Source organism: Petaurus breviceps, unplaced genomic scaffold (assembly GCF_028583685.1).
Source record: "Petaurus breviceps papuanus isolate PSGF00001 unplaced genomic scaffold, PetGlider_PUasm1.0 91133, whole genome shotgun sequence".
NCBI classification, from domain to species: Eukaryota; Metazoa; Chordata; class Mammalia; order Diprotodontia; family Petauridae; genus Petaurus; species Petaurus breviceps.
Window position 1 is genome coordinate 92,933,801 of NW_027187419.1, and position 15,393 is coordinate 92,949,193.

At 37.7% G+C, this 15,393-nt stretch overlaps 1 protein-coding gene across 1 annotated transcript in view; it reads left to right on the forward strand.

Moving 5' to 3' along the window:
- The window catches only part of CSRNP3 (cysteine and serine rich nuclear protein 3), a 252,559-nt gene that overhangs the window by 42,985 nt on the left and 194,181 nt on the right, over positions 1-15,393 (forward strand). The window lies entirely within an intron of this gene.

Here is a 15,393-nt window from a genome sequence, read left to right on the forward strand (position 1 = left end):
TGCTTCACATCTCTAGTATTCTGTGTTCTAAAGTATCTCCCATCTCTTACACCCTTTGTTCAAAAATACCTCCCACCTTTGATATTTGTGTTCCAAGGTCTCTCCCAGATCTAATATTCTATATTCTAATCTATCTTTCAATGAAGATGTATTGAGTCTGTGATCTTAATATGATAGATAACATACCCCAAACTGAACTCATTATCTTTCCTGCCAAACCCTCCCTTCTTCTCAATATACTGTCCAGGGCACCACCATCATTCTACCCATCCAGCCTCAAACCCTAGGTATCATTCTCAGTTCTTCACCATCTCCTCCATTCCTAAATCCAGTCTGTTGCCAAGACCTATTATTTCTACCTTTGTAAAAAGCATCTTGTATATGAACCCCACTTATCTTCCTCTGATACTGCTACCACTCTGATACAAGCTCTCATCACCTCACACCTGGACCTGTAATAGCCTGCTGATTGGTGTCCCTGCCGTAAGTCTTTCTCTACTCCAATCCACCCTCCACTTAACTGTCAAAGTGATCTTGAAATACAAACCTGACCATGCCATGTCCCTTTCCTTTCAATAAATTCTGATAGCTCCCTGTATATCCCAAATATAAAATCCTCTGTCTATCCTTCAACACTCTTCACAACCAAGATTCCCTACCCTTCCAATCTTCTTATACCTTACTTATTCCCACATACTTTGAGATCCAGTTACGCTGGCTGCCTTGCTATTCCTCACGCAAAACATCCACAGATTCTAAGCATTTTTACTGGCTCTCTCCTATGGCTGAAATGTTCACCTTCTTCATCTTCACCTTCTAGTTTCCCTGGATTCCTTCAAGAATAATTCAACCTTCTACAGGAAGCCTTTTTTGATTCCCATTTGATGATAGTCTCTTCCCTCTGTTGATTATTTCAAATCTATCATATATCACATATATTTATGACATATAAAATGGATAAAATTACAAAGAAACAAAATATTAAGGAAGATAAAAATGTATTTTTTCTATGCAAATTTACAAACCCCCTGAGATCTATTTTTCTGTTCATGGACCAGTTCATTAACCCCACCATAAGAATCCCTGCCTTTAAGTGTATGTTCAGGGAACTTCTTAGACAGCCAAAGATTTCTACCTGCATTAATTATTATGGTTTAGCCTCTGCAACATTTGACTTAACTGATGACTCTCTCTCCTACCAGATACTCATCTGCTATATGTTTTTATGACACTGGTTTCTCTTGGTTTTCTAAACTCTTTTTTCTTTATTCCTTTTAAGTCTACTTTTCTGACTAATCATCTACAATCCTGTCCTCTAACTGTAGATATAACCTAAAACTCTCTCCTGAGCCATTTTTTCTTCTTTTTCTTACTTGGTGATCTCATCAGTTCTCATAGATTCATTTATTATTTCTATGTGGAGGACTACCAGATTTATAAATATATGAGCCCCAGTCTCTCTCCTGATCTCCAGTCTTACATCACTGGCTACTTATTGAACATATCTAAATATATGTCCTAGAATTATTTCAAATTCAGCATATCTAAAACAAAACTCATTCTGAAAATTCATCCTTTTGCCTCCCTGTTTCTGTCAAGGTCACCCTAATCCTTCTAGTCACCCAGGTCCACAACCACAAAATCATCCCCAATTCCTTACTTTCTATCATCTGATCAGTTGCCAAGTCTTGATAATTCTAACTCCAAAACATGTATTGCATTCATTCTCTTCTATTGACATAATAACAATATTAGTTTGGGCCTTAATTAACCCTTATCTGGGCTGCTACAATACCCTACAATGGTCTCCTTGCCTAGAAGTTAATTAAGTCTAACTAATTAATTATTATCATCTGATAATCTTGTAGAGTAAGGGCACTGGCAGGGGCTTGAGATCAATAGTTTAGAATCCCAAGGGGAGACATAGTATTCAAATGCTGGGGACCCAGCTTACCTCTGCAGACAGGGTTTTAGAGAGTAGCTCCCAAGGCTGTTAAGCACTGAAAATAATGGGATCTAATAATGCCTGGTCTTTTAAGAACTGTGAAATAAGTTAGCTTCTGAGATACAACTTGTTGGAATAAATCTTGCCTCCCAGGAAGTGGCTCGTCAGTCAGTCAATAAAACATCTATTAAGTGCCTACTGTGTACCAGGCATGGTGCTAGGAACTATGCATAAATAGAAAGGCAAAAGATGGTTCCTGTACTCAAGAAACTCACAGTTTAATGAGGGAAACAACATGCAAATAACAATATACAGAAAAGGTATGTGTGTATAAGCACATATATATATACACATATATACAGATTTATATGTTTGTATATACACACATATGTATATACAATTGTTTTCACATATATGGTGTATATACATGCACATATGTGTACATATGCCTTATTTGTATATATATGGGTATAGGCATATATACTATATATAGATTGTTTGCATATATACATGTGTGCCTCATTTGCACACATGGGTGTACATACATGCCTCGTTTGCACACATATGGGTGTGTATACATGCACACATGTGTATACATACCTAGTAAGTACATTATTTTCATGTTATCTCCCTCATTATGTAAAATATAAATTAATAAATATATAAATATATCTTCATAGGTAAAGCTATCTTACACATGTATATGTATAGTAATCTTTTGTTTCCTTTATAATCTATTTATTTTTATTTTATTCATTTAAACATTTCTGAGAAAAGGTTCATGGACTTCACTTGATGCCAAAGGGGTATATATCACACACAAAAATTAAAGAAAGTCTAATCTAAGGAGGTCTTTCTCTTTTTATTCCTGATAGTGGCCATGGTCCATCTGTTTTTAGGCCTAATTTCCAGTTCACCATGGCCCTCGTAAGAATGTACTGCCTGATGTAGGCTGCACAGTTGGGGGCATACTTTGGAACATCTGGGAAAATTATGTTATTTCCTGGAATCTGATCAATTCTAGCAGTAACATTTTATTTTCTATGTTAGATTGGGGATGCCTTTAACAAATTTAGAAGCGTTCACATGATTTTGTTTTTGACAAATCTTGGAGCACAGTCTGCCAACTACTCAATCACAAGTAGGTTGCTTTTCTCTCATAATCCGTCTTGCCCCATGAGCGGAAGTTTCTCTAGGACATTTTCAAAAGTTTGCTTCCTTTCAAGCACAAATAGAAGAGGACAAAGTAAACATTTTATGCCTTCTAAACTACTTGGAACAGGAGGTCTTAACTTATGGTTCATGCATTTCATCTTAAAATATGGCTTGATAATTACATTTCAATATAATTTCCTCTGAAGTTCTATGTATTTTATTTTATGCATTTTGAAAACATTATTCTGAGTAGGGTTCCATAGACTTCAACAGATGTCAAAGGAGTTCCATAATATGGGAAAGATTGCTTGACTTTGTTTCTTCTGTGTATGAAGGAACCCATATTGGCCAAAAAGATAGCAATAGCCTTATGTGTGCTAAGTAAATTAGCCATAACACTCCTCTTCTCCATTCCTTTCTAAATTGTACCAAGTGCTCTGATCATATATGCACATATAAGTGTGTCTATAGACATATGTGCATATATAGACATAACTAATAACCAATAGTGAATATTTGCACACATTGACAGCATTTCAATAGTGCTGCCATAATAAGTGGTAGAGTGAGTGGAAATACATTCATATGTAAGACTTTTCCATTTTTGATATTTTTGCTTAATGAGAAATAATGTTATGATCAATTTGTGATCACCATACTTTGGTGTGTAGGTATTTATGAAAGTATAAAAAGTATGAAATGTGAGACATATACATATATATGTTTGTGCATATATATCCACATATGTATGTAGATATAGTTGAAATTTAAGAGATCAGCATTTTTTCTCCTAATAAAAAGACAAGTTCAAGTTCTCCCCTTTCCCCATATTTCTTTGCCTTAGGTCCTTGTTTCTGTCAGAATTGCTGTCCTTTAAAGCGTGAAAGTACTTGCTACTTGCCAGCTCTTTAATTATACAATGCTGTATTTTAACAGTCTATTGCAAGTGCCGTTTAACTATTGCACTAAACCTCTGATCCTCACTTCATCACTTAAGGAACACAGGACAGTATATCTAAATTCTTCTCCTTGTACAAACAGATTTATGCTTCCCTCTGAAGTACCTTGGTCATGTTTCCAGACATGAAACGATCTGTTCAGGGTGGTGAACTCTGTGCTCTTAGGAGAGACATTTTTAGACTGGGAAAGAAAAAAAAAAGCCTTGTGATTATAATGTAAATGATAACACTAAAAGAGAGTTAAACTCTGATAAATTATGATGAATAATCTCAGTCCCAGTGGCCCTGGAAACCTGTTAATGACATACACCTCCTTCCTCTTTGTGGAGAAGTGGAAGACAGGCATTGAGCTATCTGGCCCTGAGGTACCCTAAAGAGAAGGTATTGATTAGTGAGGGAGACTCCGCAGTTCTCCATACTCCTAATGACTACTGACATAAGCACGTTTGCAGGAAACTAGAGACAGGTAGCAAAAAGCAAGGCTCATTAATTGCCTGGTCCCCAGAAGAAGGACTGAGAGGTAATTGGCAGCATGTGAGATGAAATGGGCGGGACTGCTTCAGGTGCTAAGATGATAGTAAGCAATCAATCCACAAGTAGCTATTAAGTGCCAACTTAATATGTAATTAAGATAATAAGTGCCAACTTTGAGCCAAGCACTGTGCTAGGAAATAGGAATAGGAAAATAAGAGGGAAATTGTTCTTTATCCCCAAGGATGCTAGCTAGAGTCCTACTGGGGGGCTGGCTGGGTGGTGCAGTGAGTAGAGCACCGGCCCTGGAGTCAGGAGGAACTGAATTCAAATCTGACCTCAGACACTTCACACACACACACATACACATACACACACACACACACACAAAACTAGCCTTGTGACCTTGGGCAAGTCATTTAACCCCAAATGCCCTACCGTCCCCCCTCCAAAAAAAAGAGTTCTACTGGGAGATAGAACATGTTCAGGTGTATAGAAATAAATGAAAAGATGGTTTGGGAAATAAGTAATTCCAGTTGTTGGGCATGGGCCAGAGTGGGTGGGGATCACTTTAAAGAATCATACTGTGAAGGATAGGAGTTATGGTGAAACTATAACCATATAGATACAGATTTAGGATTATTTACATATAGAGAGATATCGCATATCATAAACACACTCGCCCTCCTCCCCTGGCTCTCCCACCAAAAGAAAAGGCCAATAACTCCATGAAGGTGGATAACTGTAGGTGGTACATGGAGTACTGAAGGGACAAATTAATTTTTCATGTAGCTATGAAATATTGAAAGGGAAACCCACAGCAGCAAAAACTGACTCTGACTCATAGAATAATAGATATAGACCTGAAAGGACTTTAGACACCATCAAGTCCAGTCCCCTCATTTTACGTATGAGAAGACAGTTGCAGAGGGGTTAAGTGACTTGCACAGGGTCACACAGCTAGTTAGTGTCTGAGTCTTGATATGAACTCAGGAAGATGAATCTTTCTGACTCTAGGCCAGGCACCTAGCTTCCTATATTGAATTCTCCAGCTGATGACAGATATTACCAGAAAGGACCTCTCTTTTTCACTGGACTGTGGAAGGTAGAATTCTGTTGCTCAACACTGGAAGGCAAAAGTTCATGCTGTGTTAAATGCAATATAATTTTTTTAAAAAGTACTTAGTCCAGGGCCTGGCACATAGTAGGAACTGACTAAATAATTATTCCCTTACCCCACCTTTAGCTTTGAATGGTCTACACTATCAATAAGTCACTAGGAGATGGAAAAAAAGCCTGTCTCTTCTCCATTCCCATTTGTACCACATATTACATGCAACATAAAAAGAACAACAAAAAACATGAAACAATTCCTTTCTTCTACTGCTGCCATTAATCCATCAATAAGCATGTTTCAAATGTCTTCTATGTTCCAGACACTGTCTTAGACATGAAGCTTACAAAGACATAAATGAAACAATTCCAGCTTTCAAGAATATTTCATTCACTAACAGAACACAATACATACACATGCAAGTACATACAGACATTTAAATTACATTTGAAATAAATACAAATACATTTAAAATACAAATAAATACAATATACAATATGCAAATAAATTCATTTAAAATAAATAAAAATTAATTTGGAAGAGGAAGAGTAGTAATTAGGGGATGGCTGTGTGTGTGGGAAATCATAAAAGGCTCCATAGAAGAAATAGCACTTCAGCTGAACTTTGAAGGAAGCTAGGAATTCTAAGAGGCCAAGGTAAGAAAGAAGCCCATTCTGGGCATAGGGGATAACCTGAGCAAAGGCATGGAGATGAGGATAGAATGTCCCATATAAGGAACTGTAAGCAAACCAGTTTGGCTAGAACAAAGAGTGTATGGAGGAGAATGGATTTAATAAAGCTGGAAAAGTAGGAACATCCTTATGCTGTTCCATAATGGACTTCAAACAAACTAACAGAGAACATCCTCTTTTTTAAACATTTCTTTATTTATTTTGAACTTAAATATGAAAATAAGGTAAACAATGAGCATTTTTTTTTGCAGGGGGAAGGCAAGGCAATTGGGGATGAGTGACTTGTCCAAGGTCACACAGCTAGTAAGTGTTAAGTGTCTGAGGCCAAATTTGAACTCAGGTCCCCTTGGCTCCAGGGTCAATGCTCTATTCACTGCACCACCTAGCCAACCCTAATGAGTATGTTTCTTAAGAAAGCCATAGACTTTCCTGTATGGGACAACACTATGGATGTAGTATTCTCTGACTTTCATGTTAAGGCCATTCTTTAAGCCTCTAAAGTGACTTCCAATAGGTTTTACATGATTGCACATATACGACCTATATCAAATTATTTATCATCTTAGGGAGGGGGGAGGTAAGGAAGGGAGGGAGAAAATTAGGAACTCAAAATTTTATTTTAAAAGATGAAAGTTTAAAATTTTTTTTACATGTAATTAGAAAAAAATAAAATACTAATTTAAAAAATAATAAAATGATTCCCATCCCATTTTATGAACAGTCCAAGAACTTCATCACTGCTCTGAAGTCCCACTGCACTTGTTTCATCTTTTCCTTTTCTATGTCCTACTCAACCATTATTTTCAGAGTAGCTGCTAAACAAGGCCTTTGTTGGAGTGGCTAGGTGGCACAGTGAATAGAGCACCAGCGCTGGAGTCAGGAGGACCTGAATTCAAATCCAGCCTCAGACACTTAACATTTACTAGCTCTGTGACCTTGGGCAAGTCACTGAACCCCAATTTCCTTCCAAAAAGCAAAAAATTAAAAATAAGGCCTTTGTCTACCATCCCACTCTCCCCTATACATCTTCACCCCAGCTATAATTTATTCTGGGAACAGATTCTTTAACTCCCGATTTACCACACTGGAGCTTCATCCTGCTTTCTACCTCCTGACCCCTCCATCCCACTCTAAAGAGGTCAGTTCTGAAAGTTCATATCCTTCATGAAACCTTTACAGAATAATTGAGAGACGTAGTCATTTCCATATGAATCATCTTCACAATACGCATTCCCCATGATATATATTTATTTATTCAGACATAATGTTAAGTATTTTCAGTTTCATGGTTAATGCCTGTTCTCTCTCTGTCCATGTCAATGCAAAATCAGAAGGTCCCAATGATCAGAAACTACATTTCTTGTCAATGCATAGAATTGTACAAAGTATTTAATAAATGCTGGGCTCTTAATGTACTGAATTCTCACTAACACTCCTCCCTAAAGCAGCATTATTCTGACTTCAACAATACTCCAAGGAATTTACTTGCTGAAGGACAAAAGGACCTTGCTACTAGAATAGTTTCATTTAAAAGAAACAGCAAGGAGTCCAAAAATGACATTATAGTGAGGTCCCAGTGCAGACATTTAGTTTACAATGTTTTTTACCTATTATTATTTCTTTCTCATTATAAGGGCATATATCAATAGAGGAATTTTTAGTACTGCCTGATTTGCATGAAAGTACCTAACTGATCAGACTTGGTTGCAATATCTTCCTTCTTGCAATTATATTTCTAATTCTAATTCATAATTATCACAAGTAAAAAACCTACTATGCATAATTAGATAGGCTCCAAAAATGATAATAATAATTACTGCAACTCATATTTGTCTCTTTATGGTTTACAAAGCACATTCCTCAAAACAACTTTGTGAAATAGATAATGTAAATAGAGACAGGGACTATTTGCATTACTTACCTCCAAGGGATGTTATTAATGGGGGGAATCATGGCAGACTGGATAGTGAACTGCCCTGGAAAGACAGAAAGACCTGGGTTCAAGTTCTGCTGCTGAAACATACTGACTTTGTGACTGACCACACTTTAGAAAATAGAAGCAAAAGCAGGTAATTATGTATTAATAAAAAAGAGAGGGAAGTTTAGATAAGCATATTTTCTAGAATATTGAAGTTCCAAATGGAAAAGTTCCTGGAAAGAGAGTCTATGGACTAAAAAGGGGCTTTTAAAAATTATGTTGGGGGCACCTAGGAGGCACAGTGAATAGAGCACTGACCCTGGACTCAGGAGGAGCTGAGTTCAAATGCAGCCTCAGACACACAAGCTGTATGACCTTGGGAAAGTCACTTAACTCCAATTATCCTGCCTTCCTCCCTCCAAAAAAAAATGTTGTAATTAAAAGGAGGATCAAAGAAGGGATAAAATTGCTGACTGGGGGAGATAAGATATGAACAAACCAGGTAGGAAAGTTGGAGTTTTTATTTTGTTTCTTTTTTTCTCTTCCAAGGAGAATGATCCTGAAACAGATCAAACAAAAAGGGTTAATAGAGAGTTACAACCCAAGATAAGTGAAAAAGTAGTAAAAGAGAATTAGCTGCTCTGGATGGATTCACCCAGAGCTTCCTCCAGGAATATCCGAATTTGACTTCTGGCTACATTGCTACAGCAAAAAGTAAAGGTTCCTCTGCTTCCAGCCAATAGAGTATCCTCTCTACTACAGGACAGACTTCATTAACCCTGAGAAAAGGTGCAGTGGACTCAACCCTGGTGAGCTCCATTTATTCCCAGACCTGTAAAGTCCTACAGATCCATAATACTATACTGCTGTGTGGCCTGTTCACACAAGAAAATAATTAGAAGCTGCTTTGGCTTCCTCCAGGTCTCAGCTAAAGTTCCGCCTTCTGCAAGAAGCCTTTCCAGTCCTCCTTAACCATAGTGCCTTCTTCCTGAGATTATCCTCAATTTAACCTGCATATGTCTTGTTTGTGTACAGTTGTTTGTAGGTTGTGAGCTGTGAGCTCCTTGAGAGTTTGTTGGCAGGGGAGGGTCTTTAGGTACCTAATTAATGCTTCTTGTTTTGTCTTATCTAGAGCAGGAGTTCTTAACCTCTGTCTCTCCCTCCTTCCCTCTCTCCCTCCCTCCCTCCTTCCCCCTTCTCTCTCTCCCTCCCTTCCTCTCTCTCTCTCTCTCTCTCTCTCTCTCTCTCCCTCTCTCTCCCTCCCCCTCTTCCCTCCTCTCCCTCCCCCCCCCCCCGTGTCTCTCTGTCTCTGTCTCTCTGTGTCTCTGTCTCTCTGAGTCTCTGTCTCTCTGTGTCTCTGTCTCTCTCTGTCTCTGTCTCTCTGTCTCCATCTCTGTCTCTCTCTGTCTCTGTCTGTCTTTCAGTGATAGTTTCTTTGGCAGTCTGGTGAAGTCTATGGACCCTCTTCTCAGTATAATGTTTTTAAATAATCGAGGAAAATGCTCAATTTCAGTTAGTGGTTAGTGAAAATAAAGATGCATTTATTTTTCCTGCCTGAAATTTATTCATGGACTCCAAACGCCTGTAGACCACAATTTAAGAACCTCTGTTCCTTGTGATGAACTCCAACTTTCTACAAGGACCTGTATAACCCTCTTCACTTTTGTATTGATCGTGGTGTTCAGTGAAAGACTGTCATCTCCCACCTGTACCTGTAGAATTCATTACATTCCCATTACCAGTGAAGGGCAAGATCCAGATTTGCTCTTGCTCTTCTAGCTGATGAGTGGGTTGGAGAGGTTTGGTCCAGAACTCCTCCACTGGTTCCAGGCATTCTTCTGGCATTTTACCACTACTGCCAGCTCACTTTCTTGCCATTTCTAACTTAACCCAGTAATTCCTCCTTGTTCCGCCACTGCCATCTCTGGAGCCATGGTTCTCTAATACACAATGGTTCCCTAGAGCAGATGGTTCTTCTGCACAAACAGTTCCTGGGGGGGGTTACCTGGCTGTTCAGATTTCCCTCCAAGAATACCAGTCTATCTTTTTTCTCTGCTTGACCTCCCAGTTTTTGTTCTCCTTTCTGTCTGATCTCCTAGCTCTCTGCTCTCTCTCTCTTTAAAGGTCATGGCCATGCCCCACAGATTGACCCCCATTGTATAAATTGATTTCAGAAATCATCCTTAATGTAGTGTCATTGGAGCAAGGAAAGGCAAGAAATCCATCTCTTCTTAAGGAGTTAAACTCAGTCAAGGGAATTTCACATATTAGTAAGGATATATGATCTATCCAAAAAGAAAATTATCATGTGTATATTCTACATCTTGTGTAGGGAAGCATCAGAAATACCAGAACGATAATTGCTCCAGTGAGAGATATGCAGACCAGAACTGACTTGATAAATTCATAAATAGTGTGATCATGAAATCTAAGGGTAGCACAAAATGGAAAGCTGGATAACAGATCTAGAATTCAAAAGTATCATGAGAGGCTAAAATGAATCCAGTATGATGAAATTCAGTGGAGAAAAATGTAAAGTCCTATACTTGGGCTAAAAAAAAAATCAACAGGCACAAAACGTAGAATGTGTAGTAAGAGAGAAATTTGTTTGAAAAGACCTGAACTTAATTAACTGAGAGCTCAATATGAAACAACAATACAATATGACATCCAAAAAACATGAATGTAAGCTTAAGAAAGGCATCTGACCAGAATATGGCAAGTAATAGCTGTGCTGTGCACTACCCTGGTGAGATAGCAACTAGAACATGGTATTTAGTTTTGGGAAGGTCATCGAATATCTGTTTAAGGTACTCTAAGGGCCATGCCATATTGGCTGAAGGAATGGGATGTTTAGATAGGAAAAGATAAGAACTTAGGAGGATGTGATAATTAAATTCAGTTTCTTGAAGGGTTCTCATGTGTTAGAAAAGAAGTTAGACTTATTCTTCTTGGTTCCAGAGGACAGAGGAAGGAGTAATGAGTGGTAATTAAAAAGACGTGAACTTGGACTCAGCCAGATAGAAAAAAACCTTCCTATGGATTAGAATGATAGTAAAACTGACAAGAAGCCTCAGAAGATAGCGAGTTTGATAGAAATTATCCCAAGATAGATACCACTGGCTCAAGTCAGTAGACCTTCAGGTCCTACTAAATCTAAGATTGTGATTTTTTGGATTCTGTGAAAAATGATCATATTTTCCATCTACTAATTCCAGAAATGGATTCAGTTGCTGTTTTTTTTTAAGGCACTATCTTAACAAAGGCAATATAGCTAACAGAAAGAAAATGGAATTGAGAGTTGTAACTTGGGGTCTAGTCTCCTATTTGACTCTGATATGTCAAAAACAGGTTGTGAGCCTGTGATTTCCTGTACAGAGAGCACTTTTACCAAATTTAAATAAAAACAGGACCACTAAACCACATCTAAGGATCCCTGCTGGTGCTAACTTAGAAAACCACATATTAACATTATCTATGTCTTATCTTACTTTTATTTATCTTGTTAAGTATTTCTCAATGCCTTTTTAGTCTGGATCTAGCTACACTTAGGAGAAGCCTATAGACCATGTTTGACATCTCTGATATAAAGGACTCCCTCTTTAATTTATCTTCAATTCTTTGCTGCCTAGAGCACTGAGAGGTTTATGTATCTTGCCTAGGATTATATATCTAGTATATGTCAGAGGCAGGACTTAAACATGTTTTTTATTGGACTCAAGAGGACCAACTCCCTATCCACTATGCCCTGCTGACCCTTTGATAAGTCATTTTAACACTTGCTTTTCAGTTACCTGACTTATAAGATCAGGACACTTGTCAAGACCAACTCCAAGGTTGTTTAGAACTCTAAAAATTCTGTGTTATTTAACATAAATAGTGTTCTTGTTGCTGTTACCACGAATATTCTGGAAGTAATCTCATTTATATATTTCTGCATCTGTAAATAGCTTTAAACACATGGAATTTAAATGGAGGTGGGGGTGAAGATCGTGGTACAACAAAAAGACAAGATACAAATTGACAGGATGTTTATTATACAGAGAAGGAAAAGAAAAGGGGGGCCACTGAAGCATTAGAGTTATAAAATTGGTTGTAGGCTTTTTATATAGGACTTGGAGAATGCAAGACCTTTTAAAGAGGAGATTACTTCCCTCAAACCACAGAATGAATGATCAAGAGGATTTACCAATACTTACAGGGGAGAGATTATCCAATACAGTTCAGAAGAAAAAGAAAACATGGTGGTGTTTGGCAACTCCCAGGTGAGTGGATACAAAGACACTGGGTAAATCAAGGGAATATGTCAATGTAGCATGAACAATCAGAAGTACCACTGCCTTGCCATGACATGTATCTATAGATCTCAGTTGTGACAGCTTTCAAAAGCTTGTTAAACCTTAAGAGCAATACTCACTTCTAGCAATTGAAGGAATGATAAAGGATGCCGGGGCAAACCTAAAAGACATCTTCAAGAATTGTGAAATTCTGGGCAAGAAACCAAAGATCAGGTTTATTTGTTTTATAATAACCACTGGTGATTTAAGGAAGAGGCTTCAGAATAGAAGAAGAAAGGTATATTTGGGAAGGGAAGAGTTGATTCAGGTGGTATCAGAGGATCGTGTTAGAATTTCTGGACTAGGATTCAACATATAGAAATGATGGACTCTTGACCAGGGATAGAGTACATATAACAAGGCATGGAAAAATACATTTGCCTCTAGACTTGCAAATCTTTAAGTCCCCTACAAAATTCCACTTTCTATGAGAAGCCTTTCTTGACCCACCTTAATGCTAGTGCCTTCCTTCTACGATTACTTCTAACTTCTCCTGTATGTGTCTTGTTTGTATAGAGCTGTTTTCACGTTGCCTCTACCCATTTGACTTTAAACTCCTTGAAAGAGGGACTTTTTTTCCTTTCTTTATATCCCTAACATTAGCACATGGTAGGGGCTTTATCAAATGTGTGTTGACTCATTCACTTGTTAATTGAGGACTTTAACTTGAAAATAAAAAAGGAGGGGAAAAATAATCAACATATAGCCACTAAGTCAGATGAAAGAGGAGTAATATTCATATAGAGAAAAGGCCCATTAGTTAAGCAGAGACAATATACATAGTAACCACTCATAGTAGTACATATCCATGCAAAAGTACAATCAGAGGACCTTAGCCATGGCACAACATAGCTGAAGCTGGAGAGATGATATCAAAGAAACTCTAGACCAAAATTTAATGTAGATCTAGAAATCCCTGAAAAGAAGGAACAAGTTACTCCATAACAGCTCCAAGCAGAGACTCAAAAGAAAAAAGGGAATTTCCATAATGACGGTAAGAATACTTGGAAGAAATAAAGTGCAAGATTTTAAAATTAAGTAAAAACTCTGGAAGAAAGAATTGGAAGAATAATTAATGACTTCAGAGAGAAACTAGTAAACTTCACCCAAGAAATAGACTCCCTGAAACAGAAATCTATGGTTCTCATGAGAAATATTAGAACAAAATCAAAAGATTTAAAAAATAGAAGAAAATGATGTAAAAAGAACAATTGACCTCTGGAAATCAAGAAGAGATTATTTTAAAATTATTTTTAAATGTCTTTCTTTACCTCTTCTAGGTATTCTTATACCTAGTCGATAGTTACTTTGGTTTACTCATCTCTCCAGCTTCAGTTCTTGAATTAGATTCTGTGCCAGGTCATTACCAACCCAACAGAGGAAGGCAGAGAGAATGGATAACTTGCAATAAAATTGTATAAAAAGCACCATCATCTCACTAATGTTTATTTATCCCCTTCGAAGTGCACCTATCCAGAAAATCCTTTGTGAGTACCAATTTTTGAACGGCTGCAAACTCTCTTGTCCCTTGGACTCAGTATCCCGGTTATCTTTTAGTTGACTTAGCACAGACCATAGTTTACTCTTTATGATCGTGACTTGGCCTAGACCTCCTACTTCTGGAGCCCTTCTGATTTCCCTTAATCACCAGGACACAAGGACCCTGTCATCCCCTTTAGGGGGTAAGGACAAAAGCTTTCGGAGACTATTTGAACATATCTTTTAAGTTCTTCTGAAAACAAACATATCAGTCTAGATTCAGGCTGTTCCTTAATTCCATTTAAGTAACACTTAAGCTTTATTTCTGAGGTGTATGGGCTATTCAGGGAGGATTAGCACCTCTGGTGAGAGGGCTTTCTAAGCCCTTTTCAGGATGGCTCATTCACCTTTGGTGTCCACCTTCACACAACTATCAACTGGTGGCTCCAAGAACTTATAGCATGCACAGAGGCCAGATCCTGCTGGAACCTCCTCAACAGATGGGCTAAACCAGGTTGAGGGTAAGCAACAGGCTTCAAATCAGTAGTAAATTAGAGGAATGTCTCTCTCAAGCACGTGAAGATTTCTCCTGGCAGAATGAATGGATGAAAACAATTGGTTCCAACCATCATGACGGCAGCTTGGTCAGATATTGAAGGCTCTGAGATCATCCACTGCATCCTGGACCATCACCAGTTGTCTTGACTTTCATCTTACCACTAGATTCCAATGATTGTGGAAGAGAGAGTGAGGTCGATGACTTTTTGCAGCTCTGCCACACTTAAATCCAATTCATGTGGGAGTCAAGACATCACCCTGAAATGAAATTGGTGCTCTTAGAAAACAAAGGACAAACAGCAACAACAACATTCTATTTCTACTTTTACCTGTCATCATTTAATACTACTTCCATTGGCTGGCAGTGGTCAGCTATAATTCATGTCTGGTTGCTGTGGAAACCTATAAGTGACCTACATTTCATGAGACAGTAACTAAAATTTCTAAGAGTCTTTCCCAGGGAGCATATACAGTACATTTAGTTTAATCCTGATTAATATTTTACCTTGAAAGGTTAGAGAGTATACTTATATCTTAGTAGCTACAAACATTTCAATCCAGTAGGGGAAATACAAAATGAAAATAAAATGTCAGTCTTTATTGCCACTGTTTGATATTAATTCAGGAAGAATGTGCCTGGGCAATGTTACTAATAGCACCAAGAAAAGACATCTACAATTTTTTTAAAAATCAGATTTATTAAAAAAAAAAACTCAGTCACCTTTTTGAAAACTTCCCTTTTATCATGCAATTAAACATCTTTAT